The 16677-nt window shown below is 41.9% G+C and overlaps 1 protein-coding gene across 1 annotated transcript in view; it reads right to left on the minus strand.

Moving 5' to 3' along the window:
- The window catches only part of LOC109537553 (protein muscleblind), a 153081-nt gene that overhangs the window by 79851 nt on the left and 56553 nt on the right, over positions 1–16677 (minus strand). The window lies entirely within an intron of this gene.

Genomic DNA, 16677 nt, shown 5'->3' on the forward strand with positions numbered 1-16677 from the left:
TTGGAACCGCATTTTGAAACCTATTACCAACGTGAACTGGAACGTTGGAACCTTGTTACAGAAAAATAACCGTTTATCCCACCTCTAACTGAAACTGCTGCAATTGAATAGAGCGCTCGACGATGCCGCATCGGTTCTTTGCTGACGCGAACCACTTTTTCAGGTTTATGAGATGGTTCCAAAAGAAACGTTTAAATCGGCAAACGGCTGCAGCTAGTGCGAAGTGCGCTCAACTGTTCCGGTTCCAAAAAGAACGGTTTAAATTGGCAAACGGCAGCAGCTAGATAGATGCTCGACGGTGTCGTATCGGTTCTGTGCTGYTGCKAACGGCTTTTTCGGGTTTATGAAACGGTTCCAAAAACAACCGGTTAAATCTGCTAGCTGTAACTACGGTTACTGGTTACACGTTTGTAACAATGTTATTTGAGCCATCCCTACAGCCCAGTTTAGAGAATCCATGTCGAAATCGGTGAACGGTTTTCGAAATGGGCAGGTGCAATTAGGAAACCGATAGGGGGCAGTGGCGGCACTAATGAGCAGAAGAGAAATATCTGGTCGAGTGATATTTTGCGGGCGCGACTTCGTGACATTAAAAAAACAATAAAAGACCGTCCATATCGTAATGTCAAAGATAAAAGGGAAAATCGTTGGGCAGAACGGGGCCGGAGCGTTTCGTCTTTTTTGCTGTCAACCCGTCGGCAGGGCAGCGAGACAGCCGACAATGGCATTTCGATCTAATCAGAAGCGAATAAAAATACACAGGCGTGGACGCGCCGAGATAAAACGTCAAATGGATTACAATAATCTCGGCCGGATTACAATTTTATTGTAGCTCAGGGTGAGATTGTGCACGTCACCCGGTGATTTATTATTTGGAACGGACAGTCGTTTGTTTTCGATTCGCGTTTGTCTCAAGTACCTTGTGGGGAAAAGAATGGGCGAATTCAAATTTCCCGGGCCGCGTCCTTTGTCTTGTCATCAATGTCAATTCCTGCTAATTTGTCCGCGGACGTATTGGAAAGCGCGCGGGGCTTGCATTAACGCAAATTGATTTACTGTCGAGTTTCCATTAGGACTTTCTTTGTGCTTCTTCCGCGCGTTGAGACAACATCTGGCTGCTTTACGAACTGCATGGCGACAAATCTATACAAGTCCGTTTCATTCCAGGGGAAAATGCCAAAATAACCTTTAAAGCCGTCTACCCATTTAGGTGCCAGCGATTGATTAGCTTGCAGACTTTAACCGGAAGATCGCGTGACCGAGTCGCATGGCACGCAAACACCGCAACGATAAAACGACGTGACCCATTTTTCTTCGCAATTTTCCACCGGGCAAAACTACCTTAGAATCACTGTTTCACCGGGCAACTATCGAAAACCGTGTAAAACAACGCGGCGAAGAATCTTTTTAACAAACTCCCCGCCCGCCCATCGTTAATTAAGATTGCCTAATGAGTTTTGTTCCGTTCAAAAGCCAAGCGTTCCGGCCGGGGTTTCTTTCGTTCGCTCGATAGAAAAACGAGCACAAGAAAATGGAAAAGTTAGCAGTGTAATTTTCTTGTTGTCGGCCTTTCTCCTGCTCTGTTTGCAGTTTCCATTAATTATAATTGATAACTGAGTTGCTTTCCACAGTCCAACTAATTGTGTCTTAAGCGGGCAATAAACCGCAAACCATCCGCAGTTCCAAAGCCACTTTATGCGACTGGAAATTGTGCGTCTTCCCCTCGTAGATCTGATGTAGTCGACCAGATAAACCACTGAAATGCAATCAGCAGCTGATTAAACATACATTGATTGGGTGACTTTTTTATGGCCATCTGGTTTCCCCTAATTGAAGAAAATTGTTCACAATAATGCGTTCAGCTTCAACCAAAGCCGATAGCTTGTAAGCACAGCTTCATTGCGATCAATTGACAAGTTTACATTAAAATTACATAAAAATTCTGCTAAATTAAGCAATATTGAACTAAGTCGAGAGTTTGAGTATGGAAGTTTCGTATTAGCACCATCATCAGGAAAAAAAGGCGCGCAAAAGTATATTCAAATTCAGCGAATCTATGAACTTAGTGAGATTTTAGGAGTTGGCGCAGTGCGTGTGTTATACTACCTACTCATTGACCTATGAGTTATAACTCATTAACTAAGACAGCGGCAACTCAACACAATGTTACCCAGGGCCCAGTTATTGCGCTGATGTTTTTCTTGTGGCTCAGCTAACGCGTAGCTGAAATGCAACGTAGCAGCCAGTTATACTCGAGTCTAAATTAAATTGAAACTCCAGCGTCTGTCAGCGAAGTTGGGGCCGGAAAGTTGGAGACTGTATCGGGGCGAGTGAAATTGGATCTTCATGTAAACAGACTGTGTTAGTAATATCAGCGACATCGAACGTTCTGAGGTCAATTTGCATTTAGCATGCCCTAATGTTTAATAGTGGCAGAACACGTGTTGCCCCTTAGTATATTGGCTTTTCGGCAAACTGATGGAATGTGTGTTGTTGCCGCCCGGTTGGCCCAGTGCGTCGCTTCCATTATACAAAATGCGGCGATTCTTTTTACATTTACAGTGGCCATTATGTGCGGTAGCCGGCCATTGTCGGCTGCAAATTACCAATCCAAATAAAGGCGCAGAACTGCGACAAAAATAATGGAATTCGTAATAGAAGCCTCCAGTGCACAGGCAATTCCATCTTTACCCTAAATGGAATTAGGGATTTTTTGTGTCGCACCCTTATTCATGAGTGTGGCCATCGACAGCAATTCAGAGTGTAATAGTTGGCGCAGTCGTGCGGATTTGACTGCCGCGATATGAATTTGCCTACCTGAACGATCCGCAGGAAATATGCAGAAAAACGCTCAACAGAAGCCTGCACTTCTCCATTTAAGAACAGCCACCTAGTCGAAAAAGAAACGGTGAGTCGAATGAATAACTCATGTGAAATCCGACGATTATCTATTCATCAAGTTCACGAGCCCTTACACGGGCCTCGATGACGCGATAAATATGAAGCAGCGAAAGACAAAGAAGACCATTAATTTCCCGATTCGATTTGAATTCCAGCGAGTTCATCCTTCACGCGAAGCGAGGGACAAATTAAGGAATTCCGGCAGCCAAACGTATTACCTAATATCAGTCGGGTTATTGCCTTTTTGGCAATTTAATTCCTCAAGTGGATGCCCCCGGCTTTAATGGGCACGCCACTGTGCCTCTCCACCTAAGCACCGTATAAATATTTTAGCGTGTCATGCAAGAAAAGAGAGAGCAAATAAGCCAGACACAATAAAAGGTCTTACGTAGATGATAAATGCCGACAATGACAAAGCAAAGGCGACTGCTAATATGCTGGGGCAACTTATCTGCGAGTACGAGTTTTCCAGTTACTTTATAGCTAGAATTTATACGATTGCTTGGCTTTCCACTGTTTTTCTTTCATTTTGCCTCGATATAATGGCCGCAGAGCGATTCCGACCAAAGCCACACATGTAAGCGCTTGGCGCAGTCGGCAGGATCCCTTATAAGCGCAGCGCGCCTCTAAATATTTCACGAAGAACACGCATAAAAACCGGCTACATTCTGAATAATAAATCGGGACTTTTACCTAAGAAAATTCCCATCTAATAAGTCTAGGTTATGGGAAAAGAAAAACGAATCGGAGTCAAAGCGGATGTGTCAGTGTAAATATATTTTCCACTGCCAAAGGAAACTCTCAAAGGCGGATATTCAAAGGGAGCGAAGACGCTTCAACGTGCGATTCTGCTCCTTCTATCCCGGCATAATGACAGTCTAACGTTCGCGTTCGTTATCTCTGATCTTCTACGGGATGCATATATTGAGCCCGATCGGCTTGAGAATTGAAATTTAGATTTTCCATGTTTATTAAACGAGTTACGGAAATCCTTGTGGATTTAGCAACATTCGGCTATTTGCTTTGGATATAATCGAAAAAAAATGGCGCAGTCTGCAGAATTTTTCTTACGTGTCCAATAATTCAAATTCCAACATTTAAATCAGAGTTCTCGGAAAAAAAACCAGCAAAGTCTCTGGAGGAGAGCCGATAACAACATATAAGCTGTTTGCCAAGCGGCACGTTCTCGAATTTTCGTTGCGAAAAGGTGTACATAATTGAGCCATTAATCATCCCGCTTTAATAACCTGCAGATTCTGACACGTCTTCGTCGAGGTAATTAGGCAGCCACTACATTATGATTACAGAATCGAGCCGGGCGACTTCAAAGGGGATCAAGTCATTTGCAAGACCGTCCCCCCGGCTCATGTCGTTCCAACAAAGAGGCTTTACCTCCCCGATCACTTTTTCCCTTGTTCGTTAATGGGGCTCCTAGTTAATATTCGGTTACTTTCCTTAAACAGTCGCTTATTACGCTAATATACTTATGGCGCAGTCGGTAGCAATCGGTTTATTTAGAGTCCGTACTCGGTTTGCGACAGTTTTTTTGCTCTAAAGAAATTGGAAGATTTTGAATGCCTCTCAGCATTAATGCAAAATTGATTTTGGGAAATGAATTAAAGGAAGAGACGACAGACAGAGTTGTGTAGTCATTGCTTGGAACTAGTGAGTTTTTTCTTGGAGGAAACCAATTTTTTCCACGACAGGTTAAACTACTGCAAATGATTGAAGCTAAGCAATGACTATTTTCAATACAAACTCAAAACAATTTGCCAGCATTTTCGAATGAGGCACTCGTATAGGTAGGTAATCGGCAGTTTTATACGATGAGCGCAAATTGAAATACTGTTTTGCTTGTTCCCGTTACTAATTCATCCGGCAACCCGGCAAGAGGATTACACCAATTGGGAAATGGAAATATGAGGATTATGTTGTTGTTGTTGTTGTTGTTATCGAGCCGGAAAATTGGGCGATGGGTGAGAGTTTCAAAGTCAATTCCAGACAGCGCCGGAATTATGCATGTGAACAGCGAAGAGATTGCTTTTAATAAAATCCGAAAAGAAGCGCAATAAATTCCACTTAGCCCGAGCGAAAGAACTGAAACTGAAGTTCAGTGTGGTGTACCCTCAAAAGCCCAGGAAGCGGACGATAAATTAATATTAAAATTCAGTGGAAAAGACAATAAATTATGGGGCTTTTTGCAGAAACAAGCAGCGCTTAATGTGATTATTTTAAAATGTATTTGTACGCGAGCGGATCCATTTAGCAGTCAATCGCGTCAAGTTCCATTTGAAAACCTGCCTTTTGCACTGAAAGTGTAATACATAATAGAGGAAGACGATGCCGAGGAAAAAATCCCCAGATAACTGGAAGTAGCAGGAATAAAATATGCAAGCTCGTTCGCACGCCGACTATTGCACCTTAGGCGGTGCTAAATTAAATATTTAGGCCCCAGGAATGCATGCAAAGTGTTCTGCGGGACTCCATAAAAGAAAATTGCATTTGTTCCAGTAAACAGTCGATTCTATCCGGGAATTAGACCTCGCAGGAACAAGCGCCTTACAGTTTGTCGGCATTCCTTTCGTTGTATATATTAAACTTTCAGGCTTTGCTGTTCATCTTGATGCGCAGCTGAGCTCTGATCGATTTCAAACTAGCGACTGGGCGCACTCTATTCCATGGAATCCACTTGGAAAAATTAAAAATTTCCCCGGACCCAAAACCCAACTTTGCGTGAAGACAATGTTTTATTGTTGCAAACGAGGAATGCAATTAAAGAGCGGCCAGCGCACAATGAAAGGATCGCAAAATCAAATTAATTCTTCAATGGGGAACGTTCGTGCTTCGAAACGCGCTGCTTGTCCATCCTACCCGACTGCGCCAGTACGTTGGCGTTTTCTGTGCCACGTTCCATTTGGAATATCATGTTAAAACGCATTTTTGCTGATTTCGGAAGACGGTTAGGGTTTCGTGTTTCAATTCCTTTGTTTAGGTCCGATGATGTTCAGCGCAGACGTGGACAAAACGTCAGGAAATAACTGCAATTCCAAAAATATTTTTTCGAATTTTGAACACACTGAATCCAGTGCCGACCGGTGGCTTCATAATTAGCGATTCATGTGGAAATTGGAACCGAATGGCGCCCAAAACCGCATTAAATGGAGCCCTTCAATTCTATTTTTATGGTATTTCCTGTACCTACGTTTTTATCGATTTTGATTATTAAACATAGTTGAGAAAGTCCGTGAACTTTCCACTTAACGTAGAGTCTAACCAGTCATTTGCGGCTTGGTTTACAAACATATCACGAAAAACAGCTGAATATACCCGGCGCGACCAATCGATGCAGTAAGGAAAATCTGTGATCTTCACCCATTCTAAGCAGACATAAAATGCCTGACTTAAATAAGCATAGAAAAATTTTGATTTAGGTTTATTTTTGATATTGTTTAGATGTTCTTGTGTTTGTTGCGTGTGTGGGTCGTCTGTCGACGCAACCTTGAAAATTCTTAAGGAAAGAAACGACTCGGAGCATTGAGTAATTACTTTGTTCCTTTTGTGCGATGACACTTAATTAACGATCCAAGGCCTTTCGGGTGATAAACTTTCCATTTAATCAACCTAAAATCGGCAATAAAACACGGAAAAACGGGGCCGGCCCATTTTTCGCAAAGCAACTAAACGATCTTGCGTGCCAGAATAAAATTATCGGCTTCGCAGGGCACATACAATTTAATTAAAAGTTGGCTCTAACGGAATTAAGTTATTCGAAAAATATGAGCAGCACCAATTCCGTCGCGAATTTCACTCATCAAATCGGATTAGGAACTTGTTGGGAGTTTCGTTTTGATTTGTCGGGCTCGCCGGAAAAGGGAATCTGGCGTAAAATGACAGCGAAATTGTATGAAAACTCGACGACACATTAGCAATTTAATTATTCGTTTAGAACGGGGGCGGAAAAGTGAGCGCATTTGCATTATATCCTACTGACTGCGCCCTATTAGTCAAATGCCAATTACCTTTGTGACAAAAACAAACAAAAACGTCGTTAATACTGAAACACGTGCTGCTAATCGTAGTTGCGCCCTCCATAAATATCCGATCGACATTCAACACTTTTAATGGCACTGGGCAAGGCGATTTTAGCAAATTGGACACTATTTCACTGTCAGTGTCGGGACAGGAAAGGTGCCATCGATTCCCTGTCCCGGCCCACGCCGATCACAAACAAATTTACCGGTTTGATCCGAAGGCGTTGTCGAATGCCTTTGGCAAGTCGGCGAACGTGCTAAAGGTCATCGGCTAAAAATAACCACTCGCGTGCGAAAGGTGAGAGGTTTGACCCGAGCAGACACGACTACTACCTTGATCGCACTTTTATTAAAATCAGGCCTCTTTTTGCTGCTAGCAACACATCTGGCTGCACCAGACTGTGCCTAGTGCATGCCAATCAAAAGTTTTTCCTAAACCCCATTCTTAAATGGCGCCAAGCCCTCATTTGCCACTGTCGCAATTATGGCGCAGTCACCAGGACTAACTCTAAGAGTTCTAAGCAATTAGTTGCTTAACTTCTAACAAACAATCTAACTCTTCAACATCAATCTATAACCATTCCTACCGACTGCACCATAAAAGTGAAAGCGCGCTGCGCCCCCAAACATTCACTTCGCGTTCAGCTCTGTTTGTCTGCTTGCTGGCTCATTCCTAATTTAAGTTCCATTGTCTAGACTGTTTGAAAGATTTACTGTTGACAATTGGCTTCGCATTTAGCCCGGACAGATTGGTAGCACAAGTTTTCCGAATGCCTCGGACCGGCTGCTGTCACCGGCATCGAATGCTTGCCGAAGGCATGTTAATTAGATCGGGAGTCACAAGCCAGAATGGGGGGGCCACCAGAGGGCACAAGTGTCGCCTTTCAAAGCTAACCATCAATAAATTGTGCTATTTGCGTTGGGCCTGGTTTCGCCTACAACTCGCTTATTGCAAAAGCTTGAAACGGCTTAATCAGTCCATCGTTCGGCCTGCAGGCACTTTACAAACGATTTCAATTATTTACGTTTCTCATTGTCTGCGAGGCTGTGGGCTCATAATATTCATCTTAGCTGGGAGATACGGTGTAATTGCCTGACGGAGCCGTTCTTTCTTCTTCTATGCCAACTGAAGATGCGTTTCCTCCAGCCGGGCTCAAATGCGTCAAATGAGCATCTTCATATGTAAAATGTCCATATTGTGTGAAAATTTGATTCCAACGCATTTTGAAAAATTCCTCCCGAGAAGAGCTGGTGCAAAATGTTTCCTCCTCCTCCTCCTGGAGCTCAGACAAGAAATGCTTCTAACTTGAACCAAAGTCGATTTGCCATGTAACATTTCCATAAATGATCGTTCGAAGAACTTTTTCAAGCAAAATTTAGATTTCTCAGTGTATTTTGAAAAATTTTCACAGTTAATAAACACAAAATATCGAGTTGATCCAGCCCTATCTACAAGTAATAGAAAATCGAAACTCGACAACCAAAACAGGTGGAGCTGATCTAATTAAACCAGAGACCATCTCAAGCTCCGGTTTCATTATGCCAATGTAGTTAAAAGCAAAAAATCGTATTAAACTGCAAAATGACCACTCGAAATAAGAGAAAGTATCCCCGCTTGGGCTAAAAAGTGTCCAAACTAAAGTAAAGTGCAGCAGTACAACCGGGAAACGAGGCAACATTAGAAGAGCTAATAAGAGGAAGAATTGCATGAATAAACTGCAACAGCGTGACTAAAACATGACATTCCTCCCGAATAAGTCTTGGATGAGCCCCATTAGTCATCGCATAAACATCCCATACGCCATTGACTATATCGAGTCGAAACATCTCCGAATTTGTCGAAGAATAAATCTTGCACGCGTCATTGACCGAAGCTATGGAGTCACGCTCGAAGGACCGTTCTTAATCCGAATACATCCGATATGAATCTCATAAAAGATGGGGGCCCGATAGACGGCGCAAAAGGGGGCCGAGCCCCGTCGTATATTCTATTAATCGCATTCGAGCCAGTCTAATAAATGTTACTTTTATTGGGTCAACGATGTAGTTTCGTCGGCTCGAAGGCCGGCAAGTGTCCGCCCATCTATCCCGACTATTTTTAGCCAAACTGCGGCCATATGCAAACCATCATCATCATCATAATCACCATCTTCATCGGCGCTCTGACGTAACAGCGATTTAATCAGGATGCTGATCGATTTTCAATCCGTCGAGCTATTTTCAGACGTTTCGCATTCACCGACTTCATTGGGTGCAAAAACATATAATATATTTGCCGGAAACCCACACTTCAAGTACTTTAAAGTAAATCCTTGTTACACTGAGCCGGGAAGATTTCCCCCTTGCCAAAAAATACGAGACCATCACTCATGTTTAGGCCACATCCCGCATGATTTAAAAGACAACATCATTATCATAAATTCAAAAAGGTTTACCGGCGAAGAGCTTTGCGCACCACCAGCAACGACGGGGAGAGATATTTTATATAGTTTCCGCACGCAAAATATGGCCTGAATGGAATGCGTACCACATGCAAATATCGGCTAAGACCGCATATAAGCAAATTATATATGTGATCCGGGGGCTGCGCCCGAATAGATCCTAACAAGGCCGCGATCCAGCCGCAAAAATAATAAAGAAGCGGATAAAGCGACGCACAGACGAGCCCGGAGAAAAATGGGAAGCCATCCTGAATAATAAGCAGCACCGGAAGTTGGCTGGAACTATTCATTCTCATCTCTCATGTGGAACTGACTAGACACGCCGGTAGGTACTGAACTGGCAGGAGAAATTCACCAGCAGAGTCCCCATTTAAACCACGGGACGTTTAGTGGGTGTGAGTCAAAAATTGACAAAAAAACTAAATAATGTTGGCTTTTGTAAAAAAAAGGAGAACAGTGTTCCAAGAAGGTCGACGAGTTTCACTTCTACAAACAGCATTGAGCGTCAGCTTGGGTTACTTAGAGTTGGTTTGGTTCAGATCATCAGAGTTCATTCTCGAATGAACTCTGACGAACTAAAATTCTCGAAAAGTAAATAGATTTTTCGCAAAATAGTTGAAACCTCAATCGACGTTCTGGCACTCACCAGTTGTACACGCCAGTTGTAGCTGATGGACTGGGAGGACGTGGTCTGGCCCGTACAAGAAGGAGACATGTGAGCGCGGTAAACGGGTATAATGTAACTGCTTTGTCCTGCATGCGATCAGAAGGGATTATGGGCTCCGAGCCCGGTCAACACGGCAACGATACTGAGGGGATTACGGTTTGCATTTTGTAGATAAATTTGTATAAAACCTGTATAATGCCGGCTTAGCGCTATCGGTGATTGAGCGAGGGCGTACATGATGGCGACGTGTTCGGATGTGTTTATCCATTAATGGGAACATGGCGATCTAAATTTATATTAGCAGAAGGTTTGGTTCGCTTCCGCGCGGTTTGGTCCATTAGCTCATATTTCGCACGTTGTGGGCGCGAGGGGGTGCCGAGACATAAACCCCGACGATATCCTGCATTTGTAAGGGTGTCAAGTGCTTCGTGGAAAATCCCGGTGTCGACTAAGACTTGTTCACTCGATCGTCACGATGAAATGGGATACAGGACGAGTATGTTTCCGCTTAGCGTATGTTTCCCGTTTTCCAGGAATATGAGGCAATTACCGGGCTTTCGTGGCTTGCATTTAGCATTATTAACTGGGAATGCTTGCAACAGACAACATTCTCGACGAAATTCCGAAAATGTGCGCTGCAATGTTATTAACGGGGCGCCCTTTTTATGGAAAATGATTTCCCCGCTTTTCAGGTCTATCGAACCGAGCCCTATCGCTCTAGTGCAATCTGCCCGGGACGAAATTAGTTTTTGTTCGCAATTTGTGGCATTTATTCGTTTATATGACATGATGCACTGTTTTATGCCGTGCAAAGGGAAATTGCGTTATCCTTTATCAAAGCCAACCGAACAGAAAAAGCGCATCGCCCATAATCCGGAATTAGTTTTTGTTCAGGTTCGGCAACTCCATCAGACGCTCATCCAGCGACTTACTTACAACTGGAATTCATTATTTATACACGGACCCTGTTTACAAGTTGAGCTGACAACTTTGCCGGCTCGGGACTTACTTTGTATAAGCGCGAAATAATGGATAATCCGATGAAAAGTTTAAAAAAGCTTGCGGTGAATCGGACAGTTACGCCTGAACAGAATCCGAATAGATAAATCGAGGGAGTTGGGCGCCAACACCAGCAGATTTGCTCTAACTTCGTTTTGCAAAACTTTATTGTTAACTTTCGCTGTTGCAGCGCAAAGCTGACAAATCGCAACGCGAGCTCTGAATGTTTAATGCCACTCAATTTGCGCATCAACGTTTCACCTAATTAAGGATTTAATCAACTTTTAGTCGCAAGAAATGCCAAAAACCATCGTTACTAGTGAAGGCATTTACAGAGGAAGGTCATTTTATTTAATGTACATAAATGTCTTTTTTCTTGAACCAACCTTCCAGGGCTTCAAGACATTTGTTACTGGACTTCAGCAAATTTCAATAATTTACCAAGAAAATTTGACAACTGCTTAAAACAGGGTCAAATTCTAAAAAAGATCAGAAGAAAGGGCTCCAGAGTGTTAGTAACTAGGGATGACACGAAATACTTGTCACAGGTATTTTCAATAGCATCAACGGTTCAACAATTATGCACAAAAAAACGGGCTTTCGCACTTTCTTTAATTATTTATAAATAATTGTTTATAAACAAAGTTCCACAGCCGGAAATCGAGCACAAACTATAGTCCCAATATTCTGACATCTTTTATGTAAATAATCTTTTACCATCATATTTTCAGTGCCCGAAACAGGCCTTTTAAAGTGTAATCCGACTGGACTCATGGCCAAAATAACATGTGACTAAAAATCACAGATACTTGGAACAGGTACGAGCTTGGAACAGTCACACATGGAACCTGTGACTGAAAAGTACTGGTTTGTGGCATCCCTATTAGTAACAAAGGCCATCAGTAGTAAGGGTTTGAGACCGGGTGTGAAAAACAACACATGTATAACTGCGAAAACAATACATAACGATCGTCGATATTGCGACTTTCAGACGACATTTTTAGGCTTCGCATTTATAATCAGCAAGTGAGCTTGCCTGTAGAGTCTTTTGGGAGAGCTGCGACTTCCAGGAATGTTAAAACTCCGCCAAACACCATTTTTCCCGATTTATACTCGTTGGCCGGACAATACAAAGCCCTCAAAGCTCCAGTTACTCAACGAATAACAACAGCCGTTTGGCCACAGCAGGAAACATAAAGTAGTTCGGAAGATACTTAACCATGTGTCACCATATATATGGGAAACTTTTCGGTCATATTACAGCGAAATTGTCCAAGTTTGTGGCCATAATTGACCGATCCCCAATTTGGTCTGGCTTGGGGAACTTTCACGGTTCCTGTGGCCAACTTGGAGGATGAGGTTTCAGGGACGATTTTCAAGTTTGTCGCTTCACCCTTAACGCTACCCATTCATCTCGTTACTGCGTAAGAACAGAGGGCAAAGCCCTGGAAGTTCCTGAAACTCTACAGGGTGATTAATTAAGAATGCTTTTAACAAATTTATTCAGGTTCCGGACAATCGCCAGCTAAAGTGAAAACGGAATGGACAGTTGTTATTTTGGAACAGATATCGATATGGAACAGTTGGTACCTGTGACCGATATTTAAAATAACATGTTATTTGAAATAACAAATAAAATAGCATTTGTTGCATCTGCCCAGTGGAGTAGTGGACGAACTACATTTAAATTTGTATAGGCGCTATTTACCTAGTCTGAACATGTTTCAATATTTGTTTATATCAAACAAAGCTGAAGTATTAAATGGTCAATTTTCATTTAAGCGCTAAGATGAATTGTAATCAGTGATTAGGATGAAAATAGAAGATTTTTCACATTTTACTGCCCTTAAAAATGTGGTCACCTTTTTTGTGTTCAAATAAAGTTTCGATAAAATGGTAAAACGTTACTCATAAAAAATTGTATTACTTTTTTTACCATCAGCCCTTGCATGCATAAAGGAACAAAGAGCATTCTGTCTTCGGTGATAATTTATCTCTGACCCAGCAGATTTGCACCTAAATTACTAGGAAGTGGTGTGGATATCCTTCAATGGAACAATTAGTGCAGTCGGATTAGATTAGATTTTTCTGGGCACTAAATAGATGAAAGCAACATTTTTTATAATTAATTTGGTTTTGCTTCAAAAAATAAGTGGTATAAATTTTAGTTCCAAATATTCATAACTTTTTGTTCATTCCTATTTGTTATGTAAAAAGGGCTCTTGCCAGATTTTAAACAAATTTTTCTTGAGACGTTTCTTGAGGAGATACTTCTCTGAAGCTGTATTTAACTTGTAAAGAGTTATACTACAACGTACAGTAAATGAAAATTTCATTACTGACTGACCGAAAAAAGTTATGGTACCATTTTCTTGAAACAAAACTAAAATAATTATTGAACATAACAAAACGCTGAAATCGACGGTTTTTTTTCGATTTTTGAGTAAACTAATGAACGGATTTTAATGTAGTTTATGTAGTTTAAAACTTTTTTCAATAGCATCAACGGTTCAACAATTATGCACAAAAAACGGGGCTTCGCACTGTCTTTAATTATTTATAAATAATTGTTTATAAACAATGTTCCACAGCCGGAAAACGAGCACAAACTATTGTCTCATTATTCTCACATCCTTCCGAACAACTTCCAATAATCTTTTACCAGCATATTTTCAGTGTCCGAAACAGGCCTTTTAAAGTGTAATCCGACTGGACTCAAAATACGCTTCAGCCCGGTTTTAGGTACAAACCAATATTGATCATGGGCCAAAATAACATGTGACTAAAAATCACAGATACTTGGAACAGTCACACATGGAACCTGTGACTGAAAAATACTCGTTTGTGTCATCCCTAGAAAATACGCTTCAGCCCTGTTTCAGGTACAAACCAATATTCATCAAGGGCCAAAATAACATGTGACWAAAAATCACAGATACTTGGAACAGGTACGAGTTTGGAACAGTCACACATGGAACCTGTGACTGAAAAATACTGGTTTGTGTCATCCCTACTTCCCGTGTAGATGGAAGACATTGTGTGTAAGTTGTACGGTTTCCTCCAGTTTAAATGGTTGCTGATTGTCCATCACGTGTGTGGGACAGCAATTAAGATTCCGTAAACAGCAGGTAGACATGGAGAGGAGATGTGATTGAAGCGGATGACAAAGGCGCACTGCTGCCATCCATATTCGGAGACAATGGCGCCATATTGTGCTGCGGATCGTCCTTTGTCCGCAAAAGGGGCATGCAGTGATTACAGCGATTCGCAATAGTTATCTGGACCGGGAACGATACGTTTTGCGCAGAAATTCACAACTGAAGAATCGGCTAATGAATGTGCAGACTGAACCCGAATCTGCAGAGTTGCCGGGCGTAAATATGCCACTGGAGACCTGGCGAGCTTCTAAGTTATGCGTCTAGGCATATCCCGAAGGGTTGCGAGAGGCAAATGCACTGTTTGGATTAAGTTGATGGCGAAAGGTGGTGGCAAGTTGATAACATCAGCCGCTTCAATCAATCTGGACACAGTGATGGCGCAATAACCGTTTGTTCTTCTAGCTGGGAACTTTTAATATTCCGGCCGAAGCCCGTCGGCCAAATAAACAACTCTTAATTAACACCACATCAGCATATAGGTGGAACGTGAGCCCTTAACTACAACCGTCCAAATCGAACTGCGAATGTCCCGGACGAGTTCTGTCGAACTACGCGCGTTTGCACTCTTGCAATACGTGCCCGGCTTATAAATGTCCCTGGTATGACGGTTTTCGAATAAATTCCCCCAGCTTTTGATTGGTAATTCACTCAAAAGCTGACCAGGAAAGACCATTATTGTGCGTTAATCATCTGAGAGTGGACCTTCAATAGACTCGTCGTTTTTGCCTACATGGCGCTAGACGATTTGCAATGTTCCTTAACAATCCGTGCGAGCTGCTGATGGATTGGCGCTAGCCGCGCTTTCAGACCCTTTAATATTATAAAATTTATGGGATACTATGCGGTCATAAAAGTTTACACAATGTAATGGTGGCGGTCCAACTTTTGCAATTTGGCTTTAAAGGTGACGTTATATTAAAGCGCCGAGCAAACTATGTAAATCACCTGGAACCTTAAGAATCCAAGAAGCGGCCCTCATCCGAAGCCGGCGACATTAAATCGAATTCTTCGCCGGTTCAACGATGACAAAATAAATCGTCCGCGAAACACCATTCGCACTGTCATCGAATTAATAACATTATACAATCATTACCGGGCATTCGCTGACACATTTACATTCATGCATATGAAACAGTTCCAAAACAATCAGCGTCGCGCCTGAAGAGGCGCTTTCGCCTGGCGCCGCCAAAGGATAAGATTCAATTAGAACGGCTCCCTAATTGGACGGTAAGGGCGCACTTACTCTTCGGAAATAATTTGAATATAAGCTGTATTTAATGGCGGGATATTTGCTTTTCTAATAAGGCCCCACAGTGCCACAGTTTCCCAAATCTCTTCCGCTACTTCACGAAAAATTAAACTTGAAAACCCTCACGATTTTCTTGCTTCGTTCAACTGCTCAATTATTTGATTTATCTTCAATTTCCATTTGGCTTTTATTCAAACATTTACCCGTTTTCTCATCCAAAAATTAACTGGAAGAATCGACAATGCAAATGCACTTGCTTTCCAAAGTCGCGTTAAACATTGTTTCTTCACTCGCTTCTTCGGATCTACATTCATTTAGAGCAAGTTTATTTATATGAGAGAAAATTCTACAAGAGAAACTTGTTATACAGTCAAATGATCAAAAGGGCAGGGCACTGCAACATTCTCTGGATCAAAAGAAGACAATCTGGCCTGATGCAATGGGTTTTAATAAACCTCGATGAGAATTTGTCCCTCTATAAGACATCCGTGAGTTCATCCGCTTTGGGCAAGTGGCGAATTGGTATAAAAACTTCCAGTAGGTACTTTTGAATTTGTGTCGTCGTTGTAACATCTGCTAGCATTCATAGTTTTTGCGCCATAAAATTACTTCTGTTCTCTTTAGACACTAACAACAATTAAATTGCGCTAAAAAATGATCGAAATTATTATTAAGAAAATAGCCATCAAGGTCCAGCTGTAGATATTTTTCCTGCATGATCAGCAAACTAAGTTAAAAACAAAATTTTCATTTTCGTCCAGCCTTTAAGCCCTATTGGCAATTTCTTGGGAGAATTACCCTGGAAACTTGGGCACTTGTTAAGCTTATCAGATTAATCGTTCTGTTGTTTATTCGCCTCTTTTCCATATTCAGGCCGAGCCAGCTGCACTGAAAATAATCTCTTGCTTATCACCCACTCAATTGGCAAACTTTTCATAATAACAGATAAAGCGTCTTCTTCCCATACAATCGGCTTGTGATTTGCGTAGGCTTGTAGGCCGCAGTAATTTTTTTAGACGTTTCGCCAGCGTGAGTGCCTTGCATCTTCAAAGAAGTTTTTTCCACGATTCCGATGCCGCAAAATCCTTTGATAAGGAGCTTTTAATAATAGTCCACCTGTTCTCGATCTAAAGAGTCATCGAGCCAATGACTCAAATGAAAAAAACAGTCAAGATCCTCTATATATCGGATATGTGGTTAAAGCGCGGCTAAATTCAGGTTGGTAGTTTTT

Source organism: Dendroctonus ponderosae, unplaced genomic scaffold (assembly GCF_020466585.1).
Source record: "Dendroctonus ponderosae isolate FM_Combo_2020 unplaced genomic scaffold, Dpon_F_20191213v2 Dpon_F_20191213_11, whole genome shotgun sequence".
NCBI lineage: Eukaryota > Metazoa > Arthropoda > Insecta > Coleoptera > Curculionidae > Dendroctonus > Dendroctonus ponderosae.